At 39.2% G+C, this 6,523-nt stretch overlaps 1 pseudogene; it reads right to left on the reverse strand.

The window, feature by feature from the left end:
• Positions 1 to 2,553: 2,553 nt before the first annotated feature.
• On the reverse strand, positions 2,554 to 5,849 carry LOC142941749 (toll-like receptor 5; annotated as a pseudogene).
• Positions 5,850 to 6,523: the final 674 nt, after the last annotated feature.

Raw genomic sequence — 6,523 nt, forward strand, 5'->3', positions numbered from 1 at the left:
ATTCATCATTGCTGCTCACTCTTCAGTCTTTGAATGTGGTTTTGTTCTGTTATATAGAATTTTTTTATGACTTTAGCATATTAAAAAAATTGTATACTGATGGTTTATGATAGTAAAACATTGATGTAGTTGATATTTTACTTTCAGCCTGTTCATTATCAGTGTCCACTGGTTGGGTGTTTTAAGGTAAGGGTGCAAAATAGGTTATTTAAATATAACATTTATATACAGCCAGTCAGTCAGTTTATTTAAATTAATATAGAAATATAATGCCAGGCAGTCAGTTAGTAATCAGATATTTTACCAGTTAGTCTGACACACACAATAACAGATTAGTAATCAGGTTTTGGATGAACACACTCAAGTCTGTGATTTACGAGCGTTCTCAGACACACACACACACACACACACACACACACACACACACACACACACACATAGACACACACACACACACACACACATATGAATACATAAATTCACCAATGCAATCTGAGTCTGATCAGCAGTTGACTTACAGGCGTAACAGAGGTCTCTTCTTCTTCTTCTTCTTCTTCTTCTTCTTCTTCTTCTTCTTCTTCTTCTTCTTCTTCTTCTTCTTCTTCACCCTCCAGCCTGTTGACATTTAATATTTCATGAGCAGAGAGCAGCTTTATTAGGACACATTTTTAATTCATTCATACAGATGATAAAAAGCATTCAGCATTACATGAGACCTGTTAACATTTACCAGTACAATTATGAAACAACATCATTAATCACAGTACAGAATCCAGCTTTGGATATTACATAAAAGAAGCTTGTGAGTTGTTATTGTTCCAAAAACACCTCACAGACATTGAACAGCAATGACCTCATTCCCTATCTACAGTAACTCCCACTGATCCTATTTATCCGGTTTATAACGGACCATTTATTACATTTTTATGAATTCATGAATCCCTATTTTTCTCTCATTTATCAGAGGCTATCGAACTGAATGCTGCATTGCTGCACATTGATCCCAACTGGGAAAAGTTAGTTTGGTATTATTTTATAGTAGCCATTTAGTGGAAGAGCAGCATTGAGACAAACTGTGAGTAATTACTAACTGGGCTGGTGCTGCCCTCTGCTGCAAGAGGAGGAAACATCCTCACTATGCAGCTTCTGTTCCACCTCAAGGCTTATTGTCATCCATAAAAAATACAGTAAATATCTAATGGACAGAAAACATTTTCTTAAACACACGTTGAATTGCCAGTTTTGTATGTTTATGAACATTGGACAGAAAAAGAGATGCAGCACTAAGATGCAATGTAAACGTACTCAGTTTTGAACAAATCAATCACTTAATGTCACCATTGTTGCCTCTGAAGTCATACAGATTAATTTCTGTGGTTGTTGTGGGTATGAGAAGCAATGAACACAGTATTTTTCATGCTCTGTACCTGATAACAACCAATTTGTTTACAATTGGTGTTAAATGCTTAAGATCCTATTCATTGTACAGGTTTAACATTAACTCAGGCTGATGCTAACTGGGGCAGAAGAAATCTGATTCAGGCCACACAAAGTGAAAATGTTGTACAGTGAGACACAGCTGTAGTGTCAGATTAAGTCCGTCACCATACATTTAATGCCGACTTTGCAAGGTAAATTATGCATGAATGCTCGTCTGCTGGTACAGTCAGAGTGGGAGGGTTACATTCTAGATAGATCTACAAAATAAAGCTGGTGACAAACTGGAGAAAGCCCTAAATAAAGGAGTGAAACATGAAACACAAAAAATGGGGACGTTTCCATAAATCACACAATTTGCAACCTTCAGATCTCAACCCAGTTGAACACCTGAGTGTTTTTCCAGCACTAAGCCAACTCTCAGTGCCCCCTCCCAAGGTCTTAAGCCCTGAACCCTCAGGGGCTTAACTGTGTGAGAGGCTGCAAGGGCTTGGAACGTCATAAATACTAATGGGACACATATCACATTACCTTGATGACACCAGAACATTCTGTGTAAAACTGTGGGTTTTTCCTTTCTGTTTCTTTACTGCCTGATTTACTCTTGCCTTGTGAGATGAGAGGTAATTGTCAAATAATCGTATTCACTATTATTATTCGCTATATGAATATTCTCTATTTCTGTCGAAGCAGCTTCAATAAGCCAAACTAAAAGAAATGGTTGATAAATAAACCAGGTGTGTGATATAGTCTGTGGTTGCACTCCTCTGATTACATTTTTATGATGTTTCCGTGTCAATTTAAAATGCCAGGCCGAACGCCAACGTGCCCTCCTCTTTATTTACCTTTTTTTCTTTTCTTTACGCCTCCTGGTAACCCCATGTTTAACGTCACAGTGCTATGAATTGTTGGTAATTGCCTTAGGCAAACGCTGCGTTCCAAATCACATACTTTTTACTTTTACTTTTAGTAAACACTGCAGCTGCCCTTACAAAGTATCTTGTTGCATGCAGTATGAATTAAATGGGGGACATACAACCACCTCATAACGTTGCACCTTGAACTTTGCACTTTGATTTGACTTTATTGTTTGTTTTTTCATCTTGCTGTTCCTCAGAGAATGTTTGATGCTCACATTTAAATACAGTGATTTAGTGATCAGTCATGCAGAGGAAACTGATAGCTTCAAAACTACATTATTAATTGATATCATAGTCACAGCAGATACAGTTATACATTTATTTCATTTATTATTCCACTTAATTAAACAATGGAAAGTACAATTGTATTATATTGTCTGAAAATGAATTACATTCACATTTTCCTTCACAAATTTTAAGTTCTTTCAGAGATTTCATTATCAGGCACTTTTTTACAAATTCAGATCATACAGAGATTCAACAGATCAACATTACGTGGCCCTTGTGTTTAATTCCTGACGATTCGCTGGTTGTCCCCCTGAGTGGTCAAACATATTTGTTCACTTTTAGTTTACTGCGTTGCGGTCCGAGCAGAGAAATCTAACAGAGGAACATTATAGAGACCAGAAGGAAATTCACATCTGAGCTCCTCAACAGGACTGAGAAGGGTCACGTTGGTCTTGTTCAGCCACGTCAGGAAGCTCTTCAGGTTTGAATCGCAGTGGAATCGGTTCATCTTCAGGTCGAGGAAGCTCAGAGAGCGAAAAGCGTCGGGGTCGGGGGAGGCTACGAAGTTGTTGGAGAGGTTGAGTGCTTTGAGACTTTTTGGTAACACATCAGGCCGGAGATAGGTCAGGCTGTTGGACGAGAGATCCATCTCCACCACTGAGGTGAGGCCCTTGAAAAGGCCCTGAGAAAGAGACTGCAGCGCATTGAAGCTCAAGTTCAAAACAATCACATGTCCAAGATTGTCAAACAGATTCAGGCACCTCCCCTGAGACAACAGGGACTGCAAGGAGCTGCCGTGAAGATCCAGAGTTCGGACATCATTCACACCGACTGCTGAAACTCGTCCACTGAGCGAGCACCATCTGATTCTGTTTCCTCCATAGAAGAGATGCTGGAGGCGTTTCAGTCGAGTCAAAAGCATGGTAACGTCCCCCAGGTTTGTCAATCTGTTGTCCTGAATGTCCAGCTGCATGACATTACTGGCAAAGCGTGCGAGACTGCTCACTGACGACGGCATCAGCTTATTGTCATTCAACAGCAGATAATCTAAGCTCGGGAGAGACGCGGCGAAGCCAAGGTCTTGCAAAGAGTTTCCTGTCAGATATAATGCTTTTAATTGTGGGAGTCCACTAAATGAGCCAGAACCCAGAGCGCCAATGTGATTGGAGGACAAGTCCAATACTCTCAGGTTTGTCAGAGAAGCAAAAGTGTAAGAATGGATTTCCCCCAGCAGGTTGTGTGACAGGTTGACCATTTTTAAATGTCCCTGAAGCCCTTCAAAGGCATGTCTGTGTATCTGATTCACTCTGTTTTGGGAAACGTCAATGATTGCGACTTCTTTCAGCGGACTGAAAACCCCCTGTTGCAACGCAAATATCCTGTTCTTAGACAGATCCAAAGTGCGGACTGAGCTGTCATTTAGGCCTACGAACGTGTCGCGGTCTGGATCGGGAAGATTGTTGAATGAAAATCCTTTACCCATGTGTCCTGACAGTTTGAGATGGGAGATCTTAGTCCCCTTAATGGCTGTGAAGAACTGCTCGGACTTACCCACACTAAACCCGTTGTAGGACATGTCGAGTGTCTCAAAGGACATTCCCCTGAAAGGATTCCCACATTCCTGCCAGTCAAAATGTTCATTAAACATGGCCTTCAGGTGAACAGAGTCCAAGTTCAGGACCTTGAAGTTCTTTCCTTGAAAACCAACCAGATCAGACTCACATATTTTGTCAATTTGGTTCAGCTTGAGATTCAAAACTTTCAAATTAGTCATGTTTGTAAAGAACATTGAGGGCTGGAGTCTTGTTATCTTGTTACCAAAGAGGTCAAGAGACTCTAAGGAGGACAGTGGCTCCAGATAGTTCTCCTTCAGTATGGACTCTTGAAGCGAACAGTAATCCAAGTGGAGATTCTGCAAACCGGACAGTCCGGCGAAAGCCTGCGGCTCCAGTTGAAGGCCGACGTTGAAGCCGAGCACCAGCCTCCTCAGGAGTCTTTGCCCGCTGAAGGCGTTGTTCCTGATCACAAGAGGCACATACTGTCGTCCAAGGTCCAGCTCCCGCAGCTCCTCCAGGCCCGACAGGGAGGTGGAGTTGATCTCACGGATGTGGTTCATCTCCAGGTACAGGTGGGTGATGTGAGGAGGGAGAGGAGGAACCCAGCGGAGGTTCTGGGAGCCACAGTTGGCTACAGAGCCCATAATGAGGCACGATGGGAAACACCCCGGCACCTGAAAGAGAACATTTTAAAAAACACAAGTGGTTTGTTATTATATTTAGCTGGAGAGCACTTACCACTTAATGCTTACATTTAATTACAGATTATTTTGTGCTATATATTTATCTTTTTTTATTGTTTTCTAATTTAAAGAACTTTCAAAACAAAGAAATTAACAAAGACCCATATTTGTAAATAGCTTAAGCAGGAACTCAAGTTTCAATATCTATTTATAGACAATTTCAAAAACGCTTGTGCCTTTGATTGATGAATTCATCTTTTTTTAAATGTATTACTCATTACTGGTCTGCAACTGAACTGAAACAATTTAAACTTTTGTTTGTCTCATGCAGATAGAAAGATACAGAAAACAAACTTTTGTTAAAATAAACAAACAACGCAGATACATAACTTTGTTTCCATTCATTGATTATATATCAAGTCCGAATAATTCACAAAAGCAATACATTTTCTAACATATAATAACTTCCTGTTGATCGTCGCCTTTTCTAATGGAAGACTTAATCACATCTATCTACAGCCACTTGCTTTCGTCTGTTTTTCATACAGTTTTGATGTAATAGTGTCCTTTTGTATACAATCCTAGAAAATAAATAATCTTTTCTACTTTATTTAACTCAAAAATACTTTATTTTTTATTTTTATTATTTATTAATTTTTCTGCACTGCCAAACATTGTAAATTGCACATTAAATTTGTTTTGTGTTTAAGTGCTATACATATAAACTTACTGTATCTTCAAATTGTAGGCTAAAATCTTTTCACAGAGTTTCAGTATGAATACAGTATCATTTTAATATCCATTTCTGTTATTACTTACCTGTAGGAAGACCGAGACGACAACCACCTGAAGACTCAGCGTCCACATCTTCACACGGCTTGAAAGAAAATATGCAATTCTTGATATTTGATGAAATAATGCACCAGTCTGCTGCAATGTGAAAATCAAAGATCCATTCTGCAGAGATTTCTGTTGGCAGCGTTTTTATCTGTGAGTGTTTGCACCACTTGTGTCGAACACTGCATTGATTGTGCAATGTAAACATGACGCTGGACGGGGTTTCTCTTTTCTTTCCAGAGTTACATGAGGAAGGGAAGTACGCTTGCATGTTTGCAGTCCTTTGTTGCTATGTGCTGGATGTTTTGTTGCTGTGTTTTCAGGTTAGGATGCCTTGTTTTTCAAAAAATGTGATGTTGCCAGGTTTGTGTTGTGTAAATTTGGCATGAATCTTGATTTTTGTTGCCAACATTATATACTTGAATAGATGTTTTAAAATGTAAATAATGTGGATTTTAATGGAGTTCTTATGTCCTGTGACGTATTGGAGACTTCTAACAAAAGTGTAGTTTTACAATAAATACTAAAACAATTAAATACTTTGTCATGAAAATGTTCACTTATGTCTACAGTATAAGCTGCTTTATCATTAGCCTTTAAAACACGATTTCTGTCAGTCACAAAAAAAATTGAATTACCATATACATGTGGGAAACATGTTCGTAATGTTTTTGATGTTGTATGAACATGTTTATGTGTATGATTGGGATTTGGGTGTGTGGAGACTCATTGGGTGATGTTGCACTATAAATATACTAAAGTTGAAGTTTAAGCTTCTAAATTTAAAATTCAGAGTCTATATATTGCCTCCGCATGGCTCTCAACACGGAGACGGCCGAGCTGGATGCTAACGGTGCTAACC

This window comes from Anarhichas minor, unplaced genomic scaffold (genome assembly GCF_050575085.1).
Source record: "Anarhichas minor isolate MPS153535 unplaced genomic scaffold, ASM5057508v1 ptg000136l, whole genome shotgun sequence".
NCBI lineage: Eukaryota > Metazoa > Chordata > Actinopteri > Perciformes > Anarhichadidae > Anarhichas > Anarhichas minor.